At 39.9% G+C, this 17,539-nt stretch overlaps 1 protein-coding gene across 9 annotated transcripts in view; it reads left to right on the plus strand.

Annotated features, from left to right (window-relative positions):
• Window positions 1-17,539, plus strand: part of yem (yemanuclein) — a 661,372-nt gene that overhangs the window by 290,307 nt on the left and 353,526 nt on the right. The gene's annotated exons all lie outside the window — the stretch shown is intronic.

Below are 17,539 nucleotides of genomic sequence, written 5' to 3' on the forward strand. Positions count from 1 at the left end.
CTTATTAATGAATTTAATAAATGAGTCTTCGATCGACGTTTGTAGCGTGGTGTAGGAGACGCCTAGCATCGTAGACATTTGATGATGCAGCAACCTGATTAAGGCTACCTCCAATAGCTAAATCGTATCCATAAACAATGTAAAATGTTTTCCTAAATGAAATTATGCCATAGGACTTAGGGATAGCACACGCTCTTAAAACTAAACATGCAATACAAATCTACCCTATGGGAATCGAACTTAAGACTACAGAAAGTCTTGCAACAACCCTGCGTATACTGCAATGGGAAACATCATTTACACTGTGCGGATATATCATGAATCTTGACATACACATACTAATGAAACACGCAGTCGCGTATAAATTTTATCTTCCAAACTGCTGTAAGAATTAGGTCAATGCTCCCTTCTCTTCTTGACAGAGACGGTATTGTTCCCGCGAACTTGTAGGCTTCCGTAGCAGTGTCGTCAGAACGTTTACTTTTTCTTTTTAACACGACCTGGGGCCTTGTACGAACTGAGCGGCTATGATGATGCAGCCTTAAATTACCACTGGCTGACAGCTAATAAACAAACCTTTGGTGAACAATCGTACCTCCAATTCCAGCCCATTAATACTACAAATCACTGGGCCCTCTTATTTATATCTTTCATTTATAATTACCACATGTCTACTCACTTAATGCAGTGCGAAACTCTGCACTCTAATCTGCTCATAACTCAAATTCAACTGGAACATTGTTCATCTCCTCACTTGTGCACTTTACTGTCACACATAACTACCATATTGCAGCTTATGCCTGCATTCATAGGGCTATTACAGGCTTTATCCCTTGATTCTGGGCTTATCTAACATTTTTCTCATTTCATACATATTCCTGCGTAAATTCATTTCCAGCTCAATTTCATACCCGATTCCAAGTGCCTTAAAGAACTATAAAAGATCTTACACGGTCACAATGAAACACTAATATCTACACATGCTTCATGCATCTAGCTAATCCCCAACATCTTGTCCTGCTTATAATAACCTGAGACTGTGTAAGTCACCGTTAGATGAAATTGTACGACCCTTATTTCCCTAGATTGAAGACATTATGTACAACAAGTTATGACATCTCTACGAAAATAAAATATGAAACAATAGCATGCAGACATTAACTATCTTACACGCGTGAATCCTGGGGCATAAATTTATGTAGATGTGGCCGAGGATGCCTTTGTTATTTACATACTGGCGGAAGACCTTAGTTACATTATTAAGATCCTGCCATTAGCCTCTCTGCTGCATTCTGAGAAAAAAAAGTTTGATCTGACCTGCATCTGTGATATCGTCTGATCAGTTCTCCATCGATCCTGATTATTTAGCGCATCATGCTAAAGTTGTGGACCGACGTCAGCAGGCGGGGTTTTGTGACTGGTGACATGTCGATCCTCTTCGACGTTGAGTTGGAACTCGTTCTGGTGAGTAGATCGCCGTCTCCTCATTGTGGACGGTGCGTCGATAGGATGGAAAACACGCTGCTGGCGGCCCTCGTTAGTGCCTCGCTGCCGTGAAGGATGTTCTTTTTTTTCACTCTAAACTACTGCCTCAGCGTGATGGATTGGCAGTATCAGGTACACACGTGATGTTAGAGAAACTGCAAGGAAAAACCATATTATAATGTGCTCTTATTCTGATGCCTAGGTTCCCTTTTTGCCTTTGGTCTTAATTCCACAAATATCTTGCCTTTAATTTTGTCTTTATGAAACAGTCACATAATTCTCAGCAGAAATGGAATTCACACTTGAGCAAAATTAAACTGAAAGATTTGAATTAACACTGTCTTTCCGAGCCTACACTAGCACGAAACATTAATTTAGAACGTGTTAGCATCAGATGATTATGTATAACTTTGCGTGGAGTAATTTCTAGCAAATAAATGTTTCCAAAGAAAATCTATTCAATCACTTTGCTGTACGAAGTTCGTATTTACATCTCAGATAGTTCTTACTTACATGTCACTAGGACAATTCAGTCTCTAACTGCGCTGCGTGGAGACAAAGGTTATCTTCTCCTTGTAGAGTTGCCGTGAGACGGATAGTGAATGAGGCTAGCGTTCTTGCAGGCTTTATATATGAATGAGCATGACCCACGCTGGCGGGATCATCGTGTATGGGCCCTCCAAAGCATGTGCACGGAGAAGAAAATTCTCTCACAGTACTTGAGATAATTATTCATTAATTCGTGGAGATTACAACTGTAGTCATGTGACATATCATAATTTGCAGAAAAATATGCTCATTCCAACTCTTATATCCAAATATCTATATTCATCTTGTGGGCGGAGATACCAAATAAGTTTGTTTCTCTCCAGGTTAACCTTCCCCGCGGTTTTTCATGAAGTTGCTCGTTTCCCACGTTATGAGCTAAGTGGTTCGCTTGGGTTAATAAATTTTAATGTTCATGCTGGGAACTTCATCTCGCGTCTGACGCTAAGCTCTCTTGAAAAGTGCATGATGCTAGGTACTATTGCACAATAAAATACAATTCAATGTCCCTTCTTTGTGGTCTCGTCAGCATACCATAATTTTCATCATATCATCATTCTTTGACCATGAACAGAATGGTTCAATATGAGGAAAACAAGTGTTGTTTGAATATGAATTCGCATAAATAAAATAGGTTTTCTACAGAATATAACTTGAATGTTATACTTTACAAACTTGCTCACTATCTTAATGAACCATATTTATGTACAGTAAAACCTCGCTGCAACGTTTTGCAGAGAAGGGTGGGGGAATTACAATGGATCCGGTAAAACGATAAATACTGGTGACATAAAAAATAGGGGAAAAGCAAAATCTATATATATGTAAAGTCCGGCTTCTGGAACTCTGTGTCAAATTTTACTTAACAAATGTTAACTAAGAACTGTTATTAATTTAACTCTTCAGTTGAAAGTGCCCTTTTTCACGAACACATTTCCAACATTTGTTATGAAACAATTGTTAAAGATAAATTAACACATTTCTGTGGGTTTTCTGAATGCCTTTGGCAGTGAGCATCTTTTGTTTCTTTACATAAAGCGCTCCTAGCGGTATGTTGTAATAGTATTTTGCCACACATGGTTGATATTATTGTAGGTTATGGTTAGCAGAGACTGCTAAGACGTAAACATGTGTAGTATAGTGTCGGCTACAGAGTGTATGATTCAATGCAGTTCATAGATTCATTCAAGTGTCGGAGTGAATCGATTTACAGGAACGTCGCGCTCACGGCACACAATTCAGTTAACTCGCAGCGGACGGTGCTGAGTGGCTCACTCACGGATCAGTGAGACACAACACACACGGTTCATTACTGGCACACTGGACATTGGCGGGGAACCAAACTTCTGCTGTGGGTGAGAAATACAGAACCGTGGCACACTAAAAGAATCGTACGCAATCACGACTCGGCGAGACACAACACACACACACACACAGTTCATATCGACACAGTGGACATTGGCGGCGAGCCAAACTTCTTTTGCAGCGAAACCGCAGAGCCATGGCAAACTGAACGAATCGTACGTTAAGACGGGCTGAAGCTCTCGGTTCATTTGAAAATAATACACATTTGCTTTCACCGTCGTATTCTTACAGGAGGTTTAAATAATATATGGATATATTTGCAGTGTTAAAAAGGTAGTAACATAATTCCAAAGTAATTAGCTAGTAAATAGGTAGGCTATTAGGTTCTTCTATTCATTAGTTTAATGAATCAGTATTATAACTTAGTTAACATTCTACAATTAATTCAACTCAACTTTCTAGCCTACCTTTTGACTGTAAGTCATGCTCGTGACCACTCAAAATTGTCTGTTTTATATTGGGATGAACCGCTCAGTATTTTCTCAGTTCGTATGTCACATCATTGCACAACACTTCAGTAATCGACTCACGAGATCAACGGTGTACGTGGAAGTGTGAGCCGTCTGATGCAATAACTGAAATAAAGAGATCTTGAGTCAGAAAACCACAGGGCTACTCTGCATCTCGGGTAGTCTATACAGAGTATGGCGATTTATAAAATCCTCTACTGTTAAACATATTTTCAAAGATGACCGAGCGAGTTGGCCATGCGGTTAGGATCGCGTAGCTATGAGCTTGCATTCGTGGGATGGTAGGTTCGAATCCTACCATCGGCAGCGGTTAAGATGGTTTTCCGTGGTTTCCTATTTTCACACCAGGCAAATGCTGGTGTTGTAACTTAAGGGCATGGCTGCTTCCTTCCCACTCCAATTCCATTGTCTCCATAAGGCCTGTTTGTGTTGGTGCGAGGCAAAGCAACTTTTTTTGACTTATATTTAACTAGCTGATGTTCCTGTGCTTCACTACGAAATTCTAAATCGTATACAGAATTCTAGGTTAGTTAGTGTACACGTTGTGAGCAATTTTGTATTCAATTGCATAGCTCTTAACGTTACCCTAGAAACGCGACAGAGAAGTCACCAAACGTCTTTTCTCGTATGAAGACTGAGTTAGGGAATTTTCAATGTAATGGTAGGTGCGCTTGCCTTCCGTCAGTCACAATCGGGTTGGGGAGTTTTCAATCATGGCAGACACTCGTGCTCCACCTGCTGCTTACATCCTCTGAAAGACTGTCTTAGTGGTTTTCCCAACTGATATAAACATAGGTGATTACAATGACGTCGGTAGGAATGGTGCGATTAAAAGCAATGCTTTCATATGAAATGGCGTATGGCTTTTAGTGCCTGGAAAAACCACACATTTTCTCATTTTTAATGAACAGTACTATGCTGATATAGATGTTTATTTCCATAGGGAATAAATATCATCTGATGGCCAAGCAGGCATCAGTTTTTGGTAATGAGACAAAGTGTCTCATAGTGCATTGGCTCTGCCAGTGGCTCCAAGTAGCCTACGCAATGACCTCCACGGTATGCGCTAGCCATGCGTCTTGGTGGGTGTTAAGTACCAACTGATGAGCCCAATTTAGCACACGGGGGCGAAACGCTGGCAACCAGGAATGAGTTAACTGGAAAATTTATAATGTCCAATAACGGATCATTTACATTGGTATTAGTACTACGCTGCCGATCTAACAGTCCAAAGTTCCTTCCAGAGCTGGAATGACCAAGCCGCAGACAGCCGTGATTCGTGAACACGCTTTGTCATTTTTCTTACATAAAATCAGCTTCATGGTCCGTATCGCACTTCAGTAGATTCACAATTAAGTATTTATTTATTTTCCACCTAGTCGATACAATGATTGCTTAATGCAATTTAATGGTTAAAAGTGGTACATGTTTCGTATATTATCAACATCTTCAGCCACATAACACTGTTTAGATGAAAAATATATAAATTGACAAAGTAATGCTTTAGAGGAAGTGTCCCTAAAATTAACATAAGATTGACATGTACCACTTTTAACCATTAAATTGCATTAAGCAATCATTGTATCGACTAGGTGGAAAATAAGTAAATACTTAATTGTGAATTGTCATTTTTCGGCGGGTGGGGGGTGGGATAGTGGAGAGTCCCAGGGCATAAACTATGCCCTTTTACTAAACTGCTTCCTAGGAGTGCTCGATGAGTCGGAAAATCTCAATTCACTACACTGGTGGTGGAAAAATCTATCTGGCTTGGAGGCAAATTTTTTGTCCAAGCCAAAGGAGAAAACCCCTCCTCACTGCTAATTTGGAGAAAAAAATTAATGTAGTAGAATTTAATAAAAGTGAAGAGGAAGAAGCTTTTCTTAAGAAACAGTTCTCTTCAGGCTTCAATTTAGAGTTATTAAGGGCCTGTACTACGACAGCCAGATAAAAGTGCGGTATAAATTTATTTGGCAGTTTGTACATTTATCTGGAAGTTTGGTTGAAAACGTGTACTACGACTTTCGTCTATGTGCAATCTGGGAAAATATTCTTGAGTATAGCTATTCTGAAGTTGGAGAGGCTGTTAACGCTCTTATCTGGGACTTCGCTCCTATCGGGGACGCTACTGTAAAGAATCGAGATGGCTACACATCAAGTTGAATCTACATCTGCATGATGCTGTGCGAAATTAAGTTGTTACAATGTAATCTATGTATATATTTATAAAGTATGTCATGCTTCCTGTCCAGCTATCACAGAATTCTTAAAGATTTCCCAAGCTAGCAAGTTGTTGCTACTGACTATATGAGTAGCACACAAGCAGTCAGTAGTAAGCTTCGTGGATACCCATGGTCATTAGGGCAACATAGTTTGCTGCTATGCAGTTTTTCATGGGTTTGAGTCCCAATATTCTTCACATTTTCTTACCTTCTAAATGATAGTCAGTAGGGTACTAGATGTGATCGTGCACATTTCCTAATCATTCAAATGCGTGTCAACAGCGTGGGTTCTATTCCAAATGTATCCACGACGCACATATGGAGTAAAGTTACACGACTATGTTCATGGTGATTCGTCCGTCGAAGGAAGTTGTTAAGGAGGTTATATTTCTTTTACTTCATAACAATTTGCTGCAAAAGTATTTACACTAATGTGAGATAAATGCTTGCCAGTTACTATTCTCACATTGTAGAGTAAGTCGGGGAGAGATGGCGCACACTTTGTAATGATCGTGCAGGAAGTCTTCGCCAATATTTCCATTAGCTTATTTTCATGCTAGAAGTCATTCCTGATATCTCTCCTCACTGCCTTTTGAAGGAAATGGTCTTAATGTATGTAGATTACAGAAAGAGATCGTTTATTTGACAGTGTTCCACCTGCGCCGTCTCTCCTGTAGTGTCCGGGTGAAATGGTGTTATGTACTTGATATGCTCACGAGTTAAGAAATTAAGAAGTAAACTATGATTACAGGTTTAATACATTTATTTACCTTATGTACAGTCACTTGTCTATTATTCTTTGGTCAATAATAAATCAATTTATTATTTAAATTTCATGATTTATCCCTCAGTCCTTTTAGGATATGTTTTTCCTTACTCTCTCTCTTGTCCACAATCACTACACAAGTTGTTATACACTGAACACAATTCATGAAGCCACTTGTTACAGACGGTGCACCTAATCCAATCATCCTTCTTTTTTTGTGAAATAATAGTTCTCCCAGCACTTCACACACTTGTTGCAATCATCAGATATTGCATTATTTTGCCCATCTTGAATCATTTTGACTGCTTCATTGGAATGAGGTTTTTATCTTTTCCTACTCTTTCCCGTTGTGGCAGTGGTTGTAATTTTTCTTTGCACTTTGTTCTTTTCGTTTACTGAGATTTCTCTTTTGTTAGAGATATTACGCTTTAAAGTTGCGTTAAAGGCATGTACTACAAACTTCGATTAGGCTGTAGCTGCTCCCTCTTCTCCATAATTAGTATAATTTGACACAGAATTAAACAAAATACACTGACTGACAGAGCAAATGCAACACCAAGGAGGAGTGGTCAGAACTTTATGCCAATTGCAGGGTAGACTGACGTCACTGAGGTATGCTCATGATGTGAAATGCGCCGCTGTGCTGCGCACGTAGCGAACGATAAATGGGACACGGCGTTGGCGAACGGCCCACTTCGTACCGTGATTTCTCAGCCGACAGTCATTGTAGAACGTGTTGTCGTGTGCCACAGGACACGTGTATAGCTAAGAATGCCAGGCCGCCGTCAACGGAGGCATTTCCAGCAGACAGACGACTTTACGAGGGGTATGGTGATCGGGCTGAGAAGGGCAGGTTGGTCGCTTCGTCAAATCGCAGCCGATACCCACAGGGATGTGTCCACGGTGCAGCGCCTGTGGCGAAGATGGTTGGCGCAGGGACATGTGGCACGTGCGAGGGGTCCAGGCGCAGCCCGAGTGACGTCAGCACGCGAGGATCGGCGCATCCGCCGCCAAGCGGTGGCAGCCCCGCACGCCACGTCAACCGCCATTCTTCAGCATGTGCAAGACACCCTGGCTGTTCCAATATCGACCAGAGTAATTTCCCGTCGATTGGTTGAAGGAGGCCTGCACTCCCGGCGTCCGCTCAGAAGACTACCATTGACTCCACAGCATAGACGTGCACGCCTGGCATAGTGCCGGGCTAGAGCGACTTGGATGAGGGAATGGCGGAACGTCGTGTTCTCCGATGAGTCACGCTTCTGTTCTGTCAGTGATAGTCACCGCAGACAAGTGTGGCGTCGGCGTGGAGAAAGGTCAAATCCGGCAGTAACTGTGGAGCGCCCTACCGCTAGACAACGCGGCATCATGGTTTGGGGCGCTATTGCGTATGATTCCACGTCACCTCTAGTGCGTATTCAAGGCATGTTAAATGCCCACCGCTACGTGCAGCATGTGCTGCGGCCGGTGGCACTCCCGTACCTTCAAGGGCTGCCCAATGCTCTGTTTCAGCAGGATAATGCCCGCCCACACACTGCTCGCATCTCCCAACAGGCTCTACGAGGTGTACAGATGCTTCCGTGGCCAGCGTACTCTCCGGATCTCTCACCAATCGAACACGTGTGGGATCTCATTGGACGCCGTTTGCAAACTCTGCCCCAGCCTCGTACGGACGACCAACTGTGGCAAATGGTTGACAGAGAATGGAGAACCATCCCTCAGGACACCATCCGCACTCTTATTGACTCTGTACCTCGACGTGTTTCTGCGTGCATCGCCGCTCGCGGTGGTCCTACATCCTACTGAGTCGATGCCGTGCGCATTGTGTAACCTGCATATCGGTTTGAAATAAACATCAATTATTCTTCCGTGCCGACTCTGTTTTTTCCCCAACTTTCATCCCTTTCGAACCACTCCTCCTTGGTGTTGCATTTGCTCTGTCAGTCAGTGTACATATAGCCTATATATTTTATATTTTATTAACAAGCTGATCGGAGAATGGAAACACATTTTACACCTGAATGCAAATTAAAAGAATGCTGCGTCATCTCGCCCGAAATTTTTAAGGGGGCGGGGTGATGGCGCACCCCTGCCCCAGGAACTGCGTTGGCCCAACATGGCGTATATCACACCAGCATAGTCGTTGACTAACCTAGTCACCCGTCTGTGCCAATGCAAAGTTAATTTAGCTTGAACAACCCAGTCAGTGGGCTTTTATATCATGCCGTAGCTAAACTTTGAAGGTAGAGAAGATGTACTTGCCAGAAATATCCAGAATGTCAGGCGAAATCACTCTCACCATGTGACATCCAACACACAGCTTTTGTTCTCACTTACACACTGTACACCTGAGAAGCAGGTGTCGAGCGATCTAGCGGGCGATTGCCGCACTGGCCTACCTTGCGACATCTCTCCCGGTGCGTCATTTCTCCCGGAATCACTATATTGAAAAGAAAGAAACTAACTACTTATTTAATGAGCAAACAATAAATTGAATTAATAATAAAATTAATGATCCCACGCTGCATCAGTGGCATTAATTACGAATATAAACTTTATTTTCGTCGTAACGATCAGCCTCGTAAATAGTACTAGATAAAAAAGATACATAACCTGAATCTTTACCTTTGCGTCCAGGTTACATTTTCAGTCTCTTTATTTTCTATAACAGTTTCGGTTTCGTAACACAGTTAATTTTAACATTTCTTCCTATGTGTATATTTCAGTCCTAATTCTGTTTTTGACCTGGACTTCCACATTATAGCTTAATAAGAGTCTGATATTGGATTCTAGTAATACAATTTCAAAAGGAATTGAGCTAAACAAGCGAAAACACCATGGAACACGTACACCACCGCGCTAAATTTCACTATATTTTCAGTAACCTTATTACCAACCCAATAAAAATGTTACTACATCTTCCGCATTACAATACCGTTGTTAAAATCCGTTGGTAGTATGCAAGAAAATATTTAACTTCTAGTTTGTAAAACTGCAGGCCACGTATCTGGTTGTTCATCTGACAGTCGTAGTACAGGCCCGTAGTGAACTGTGGTGCTATAATTTGGAATAGGCCTAAATTGTAATTCTAGATCAGGTCCTACTACTACTACTACTGCTGCTGCTGCTGCTGCTGCTGCTAAGTGAGCCTTTGCCATAGGTGTGCACATTGCTCATTCAAAATAACACGATAGAGTAGGGATCATATAGCTGGAATATGATGAACCAGTGTGTTACGTACCAGCAGTATCGGAAAAGGTATGAACCAGAGGAATGGCATACTAAAGAAAACATTTTCTTAACTCCCCAGATATTTCCCGCCAATATTCAGTCCGGCTGTTATACTCGGTACACAGCAGTAATCCCATCTATCGGAGTTGAGTGGCAGCATAAGAGATGAAGAATGTCACGATAAACAATGGTCAAAGTAATGTTATTGTTGATCAATTTTATGTGCTTTGGATATTGTAGCCCTTCACAATTAGATTTCTTCTGAGTCTGAAATACCACGCTTATCATAGTTGGTACGGTAAAACTGAATTAAACATAAATGATCGGAAATTGTATTCTCTATAACTTTTGTTATGTAGTACTTTTCGGTAGGACCAATAACATAGATATTTAAAAATGATTTTTTTTGGGTGCCTTCCCCTAAACTACAATTTCATCCAGGATGAATACATTCTATATAGCTTGGACTGTAGTTTCTTATTTTCCGATTCTGTATACCGATTTTCATTAAATTCTGTTAACCCATTTACTCGTGGCTTGGCGTTGATATGGACTTAGCAACAAAAATACAAATTCATGGATATCCCTGTTATCACAGCCAGTACGGTAAAAATATATGACATGAATGATTGGAAATTTAAATCCATGTAACTTCAGTGAAGTAGTATTTATCGATAGGACCACTAATAACATAAATATTTGAGAATTCAATTTTAGGACTTCCCCTAAACTACCATTTCTCTTGGCATGAATGAAATGATTTATAGCCTAGATTGTAGTGGCTCATCCCTTGACTTTACATACTGACTTTCATTAAGTTCTCTTCGGCCGTTATATGTGTACAGACAGACAGACAGACAGACGTTACAGACAAGTAAAAAGTGCATTTCGTTGTTACTGTGGCCATGACCGATACAGAAATACCATTTTTTTTTCAAATTCTGAGCAATGTACAGACAAAACTCTTTGTGTGTGTGTGTGTGTGTGTGTGGGGGGGGGGCTACTTATAGTGTACACAGGTAATTTTACATCTAATTCTGTATATATAATAGTGTTGAGTTTCAGAGAACTGAGGGAAAACCATAAGTTGGGGTACAAAATTTACATTATGTCAATTTATTTTTATTCTCCTTCTTTGTATTATTATTATTAACTAGCAAATGTGCCCATGCTTCGCTACAGTATTCTACGTAGTATACTGATGTAATGTAGAAGTAAATTACTCTAAACACAGTGAATAAGATTTTTTTTAAATTTCATGTCTCTTAGCGTTATCCAGAAACAGCAGGGGTAGGTTGCCATACAGTATGTTGTTTCCAATGTAAAGTGGGAGTTGCAGAGTTGTGATGCAAACGGCAGGCTCACTTCCCTACTGCCATTCCCAGTCGAGTAGGTAGGTTTTCATTATAATGGGAAGCCCCGTTACCTACTGTGCGGTCACAATAGATTTGGGGAGTTTTCTTACAATGGCAGGCGCCCTTTCCTACTTCCAGACAGTTAATGTCATTTTGATGCCGTGAGGTATTCTTTATTAAGTGTTCATGTTGATATCTTCTCTCAGAGTAGGAGAACAATCCTTGTTTTAATTTGTGTTATTGTTTAGAGTTATGTAGCTGGTAAGTTGCAAGAGCTTGCTTGAGTTTGGATATGTTATTTATCTCTGTTATAAAGATCGGTTAGGTTTTATAGTCTTAGATCTGGAATAAATAAATAAATAAAAATGAAATTCAACGATACTTCCAGACAGTTTTTATTATAATAGCAAGCACCTTCCCTACTGCCAGTCAAAACTGAGTTGTATTGTTGTTATGATGACAGGCCCCTTTTCTTAATGACAGTTGCACCAATTTGGTGAGGTTCCATTATAATAGCAAGGCCACTATGCCTAATGCCAGTCACATTTTGGATGGGTAAATTTTGGACACTTAGCTACTCACAAAACACAATAGATTAGGGGAGTTTTGAACAAAATTGCATGCTCCCTTGAGTTTTGCCAGTCAAAATGGAGAAGGGAATTATTAATTACAATGGTAGTCCCTCCTTACTAACGCTAGTTACACAGGAGTTGGAGAAGAATCCCATTCCTACTGCCAGTCAAAAGCGATGTGGAGAGTAATGATTACAGTAGCAGACACCCTCCTGTTGAGAGTCTCTATCGATGTAAAATATTAATTATAATTACAAACACACCCTTTCTACATCGCTGCAAATTGACTTCAATGAAGACTGATATACGAAGTATATGCATGTTTACAATATTACAAACCTTCATTTACAGATTAACTGTTACTAAACGATACATCATATCAACTAACGGATTGTACCATATGACGCCTCATTTAGCGTTCTAAATGGCTGGTCTTAAGATATTTTCTCCTGTCTCATCTGTTTATGGGTAAAATTGAGTTAGAAACATTGAATAGGTTGAAATTTCGGTAAGTTTTCCTCACATTGCATTACTTTGTACTAATATGACAGCTACAAACATTGAATTTGGCTCATGTATGGATACTGGGTGGGCAAATGTTTGAGTAGAATTAGATGATTGTATGTTTCGTATAAGTGATACGAACTACGAATTATACGTGTACAAAGAGCAAAATGTAGGTATAATTGAGAAATAGGAGAAAATATAATATATAAAAAATACAGATACGACAAAACGTCATAGGACCAAATTTGTAGATCATTCCAAATTAAACTGAGATTGTTCCTTTCGTTTTGCGATACGACTTGCCATTTAGCCGCGAAATACCTCGAAACAAAGGTGACATTAAAATTGCCTCAAGGTTCCGATATTTTTTGGGCGTAAAATATGAAATATATAAACATCTTGGAAGCTTTCCGTCAAATACAGGCTAAAACATACAATTTTGGCAAATTTCAATTTTCTAGCTCGTCTGGCAGATCGTACCTCAATCTTGCTTAGGGGAAGAGGGGGAGTTACAAATGAGTACTTACAGGAAACTAAAGCTAACAAATATGCAGATGGTCATTATTACACCTGAAACGGACAACTGTACAAAATTTTTGTCAAAATAGCCAATGTACAGACACACGGTCTTTACGATTTTATTTTTAAAACTACGTAAGTTTTATACAGTAATATATATTTTTTTTGTATTGTGTACTTACCGTGGATGCAATGAAATTTCTATATTCTTTGAAATCATTTAATAAAAGTCCCCCACCTGGGCGACAACTCAAAATGCAGTTCAATGATGATTGTGCATAGAGATATTTTTTCATGTAATTCAATATTCTTATTTAATGGAGTTATCCCTATGGGGGAAAGGCTTTGTAACATCCAAATTTGATGTGAAGAGGTGGCTGCCAGGAGAAACCTTAATTTGAATGCTAGATGATGCGTAGGAGGGCAGTTCATAGAATGAAGACCAGGTGGCAGCAGCAAGCTTTGAATGTTTTTGCTGCTGTCTTATCAGTAGACACTACACAGATGTAATAGGGACAGCGACTCTAATGTGCCGTAAATCGGATCACTTTATCGATTCAGTAACGTGAACGGAGTCGAATATTCCATCACTAGTGTAGTAAGAGGCAACAAAAGCGGCATTATGATGAATGCGGACAAATGATGTTATAAATTTTCATTTGAAAGTATGAGAGTGTGCTTGAAAAATGAAAGAATGGACTGCTATATCATAACATTCATTATTATTCTTACATGAATGCAATCTAAGACTCCTATATCACAGAGTAAATGTGATAATTGAAATGTTTTGAATGATTTTCTGGCATTCTTTTACTGCAGGGAAAATAATATAATGTCTTATTAATGCTGCAGTGGTGGCAGGAATTCTTAGCAGAATTCTGCACTCTCTTGTCTTGTACTCGTGAACATAGTCGCCTACAGCTACGTACATGAAAAATGTGTCAAGCATAATACCCAACAAGGAGAGGCCAGACCCTGTGGTCAACCAATTTCAACAAATTTCAATGTATCTGTGTGGGGACACTGAACAGTTACTCGTGTATAAGGTTTTAGGTAGAGGCTTGATTTTTTTCGCATTAACGATAAGCGCGACAAAAATTTTGAAGCGATTTCGAGATATCTTTATGAAACACATGATTCTGGTCAAGAAATTAGTGATTTTGTTTTTGCGATTTACACCGAATTAAAGTGACAAGGCCAGTTTAAAGTGAAATTGACTTGTTTTGCAATAATTGCAAAAGTGCAGCGAAATTCATGGAAAATAACGATCTTGAAATGGTGTTCCAATATCACATATGTGAAGGGAAGCAGAAGACAGAATGATTTCTCATTTCGACAGAATTATCTCTTCGTATTAGTATTCTATAAAATCCCTTAATAGTATGGCCACATAGGGTGAAAGCTACGGCCATGTAGCTTAAAAGGGCAATTTGTTATGTAATCGTATGAGGGCTATATTTTAGTTCTAATCAAGATTGCATAAGGAATAATGAATTATTATGAATATTGTTTCTCTTCATCTATCTTCCATATAAATAATTCACAAATCTCATGAATTTAACTTTTATGAATACGAAGGCGGAGAGAGTCTCTGTGGCTCAGGCGGCAGCGTGCCGGCCTCTCAACGCTGGGTTCCGTGGTTCAAATCCTCGTCAATCCATGTCAGATTTGTGCTGGACAAAGTGGAGGCGGGACTGGTTTTTCTCCGGGTCTTCTGGTTTTCCCTGTCATCTTTCATTCCAGCAACACTCTCCAATATCATGTCGTTTCATCATTCATTCGTTAATCATTGCTCCAGGGGAGTGCGACAGGCTTAGGCTGCCGGCACAATTCCTATCCTCGCCGCTAGATTGTGGCTTCATTTATTCGCATTCCTGACCCGGTCGAATGACTGGAAACAGGCTGTGGATTTTCATTTTCATTAATACGAAGGCGGATCAAATATAAACGGGAATTTGAATGTATAATTGAATAATTCTGACGCAGGGCTTTGCCCAGGTGTTGGTTGGGGTGTCTGGAGACGGTGGAGAGCTGGGCTGCTTCAGTACGCCATGAGTGAGCAAGAGGTGCACACGTCTGCTGCGCAACGCATCATTATCAAATTTCTCGCAAAAGAGGATACCAAAGCTTCCGAAATTTTGAGGCGGCTCCGCACACACTTTAGGGAAGAAACACTTTTGCAGACTCGAGTGTATAAGTGGGCTAAAAAGTTAGTGGTAGGAAGAGAAGCTGTGGAAATTGAACCTCATGAAAGGAGACCGCGGACAAGCATCACTGCAGACAACGTTGTTGCCATTCGTGACATTATTGGTGAAGATCGGCGAATAAAAATTTCGTACATTTTTTAGCCATAGGAATAAGTTACAGGAAGCATTCAAATCATCGTCCAGAAAATTGTCTGCCAGGTGGGTTCCTCGTCTCCTCGACGAGGAACAAAAATCTTTACGCCAGGAAGTTTGTCAGAGACTCCTGCATTGCTACGAGGAAGAAGGAAAGGATTTCTTGTGTCGTATTGTGACTTGTAATGAAACTTGGGTGATTCATTACACCTCAGAGTAAAAGCAAGCAAGCATGGAGCTGCGGCGAAGAGACGAAACAGGTACGGTCAAGGTCAAAACACGCCCATCTGCTGGAAAGGTGCTTGGAACCGTTTTCTGTGTTTCTACGCGTGTTTTGCTGGTGAATTTTCTTCACGAACAAAAGGCAAGTAATGCAGCCTATTGCTGTCGCCTTTTGAAAGAAGAAAACGCTACTTATCGCAATATGCGACATCGGCAACCGATTCGAAACGTCAAATCTTCTCCATGACAATGCAAGGCCACGTACTGCTGTTTTAACGTGGGAAAACTGGAGGAAATCCACTGGATACCTCTGGAAAACCTTCCGTAGAGTTCAGATTTATCGCCCTGCTACTAACGTTTGTACCACACAAACAATATCTAGGAGGACATCGGTTCGATGATAATGCAAGTATAGAGGAGTTCGTGCACAACTGTCTCTGCACACGCCCCTCTTCATTCTATGAGGACGGCATCAAAAACTTACCAATCTGATGGAGAAAATGTGTATCGATAGCAGGACACTATGTAGAAAAGTGATCTTTGTACGTGTAATTTTTTTTTGGTTGATGCAATAAATTAAAAATAATTCCCATTTATATTTGATTCGTGATTTTAGGAAATGTTAAACGCGAAATTAAAGCTAAGGTATCAGCCCTATTTTGTGAAATAAAGCGAAAAATAGTTTCCTTTTCACAAAATCGAACATGCATTAAGGCAAGAAAAATCATGCCCCTAGTTTTAAGTCAATACACTTTAGTTTTCAGAAAATGTCATTGTCATGACACAAGATCAGCTTTGGACCAAATGGAGGTGACAGAATACTAAAACCTATTAAAGGTTAGAAATTTAATTTTGATTGGTTCGTATTGAACTGGGATTACATATATATTTATTTAAAATTTACGATTCCACCTATTCAATACAATATACTTCACAATGCAGTGTTTTACATTACAGTTTAATATTTATTTGGTACCAGTTGCAACCCTGTTCGGGGTCTTCATCAGCCATAAACATTCAATTATACAATATATACAATTATACAATTCAGTCGAAAGATCCAGTAATCGGGAGATAGTGGGTGGGAGATAGTGGGTTCGAGCCCCACTGTCAGCAGCCCTGAAGATGGTTTTCCGTTGTTTCCCATTTTCACACCAGGCAAATGCCGGGGCTGTCCCTTAATCAAGGCCACTACCGCTTCCTTCCACTTCCTAGGCATTTCCTATCCCATCGTCGCCATGAGACCTATCTGTGTCGGTGCGACAAAAAAAAAAAATCCTAAAACAATACATTTTAACATGACATTTTAGTTAAAATAAACTAATATGACATTGTCAAGCTTAAAAGTTAAATGCTGATGAGACACAAAGATGATAAAAGCACATGTATTTTAGTTATGGCAAATTGAATGCCGTTATAGAGTAGCTACAGTTGACTCCGGATACTGAGGTTCTTCAATGTGTATCTTTCACATAAGTTCTAAAGATGCAGCTGTGAATTAAGTAAACACAAATATGATAAAAGTTGGTAAAATAAGTGCTTCAGAACATGCTGTTGGAGAAGTGCTAATGTATTTGTAGGTTTTAATTGGTCTAAAATGCGTACCATTCACATTAGTTCTGGTGATTGTATGACCTAGCTTAACGCTGTTAAGTTATACACATGACATTACAAGTAATAAATCTCATTGTAGACCGTATTGGACATCAGATATGAACATTAAAACAAGAATAATAGTTAACACCACCTTTTCAACACTTATCTTTCCTTATATTTAGGAAATAAACATTACAACAGGTGTTGTAAGATGGGACATGTTTCGCTTAACAGTCGTAAGCATCATCAGCCAAAAATAAATCTTAGCCTAAAAAAACACTAGGTACTAATTGTTTTTAAGATGCGTGTCTTTCACATAAGTTCTAACACTTGTATGGCCTTGCTGACAC

This window comes from Anabrus simplex, chromosome 3 (genome assembly GCF_040414725.1).
Source record: "Anabrus simplex isolate iqAnaSimp1 chromosome 3, ASM4041472v1, whole genome shotgun sequence".
In the NCBI taxonomy this organism is placed as follows: Eukaryota; Metazoa; Arthropoda; class Insecta; order Orthoptera; family Tettigoniidae; genus Anabrus; species Anabrus simplex.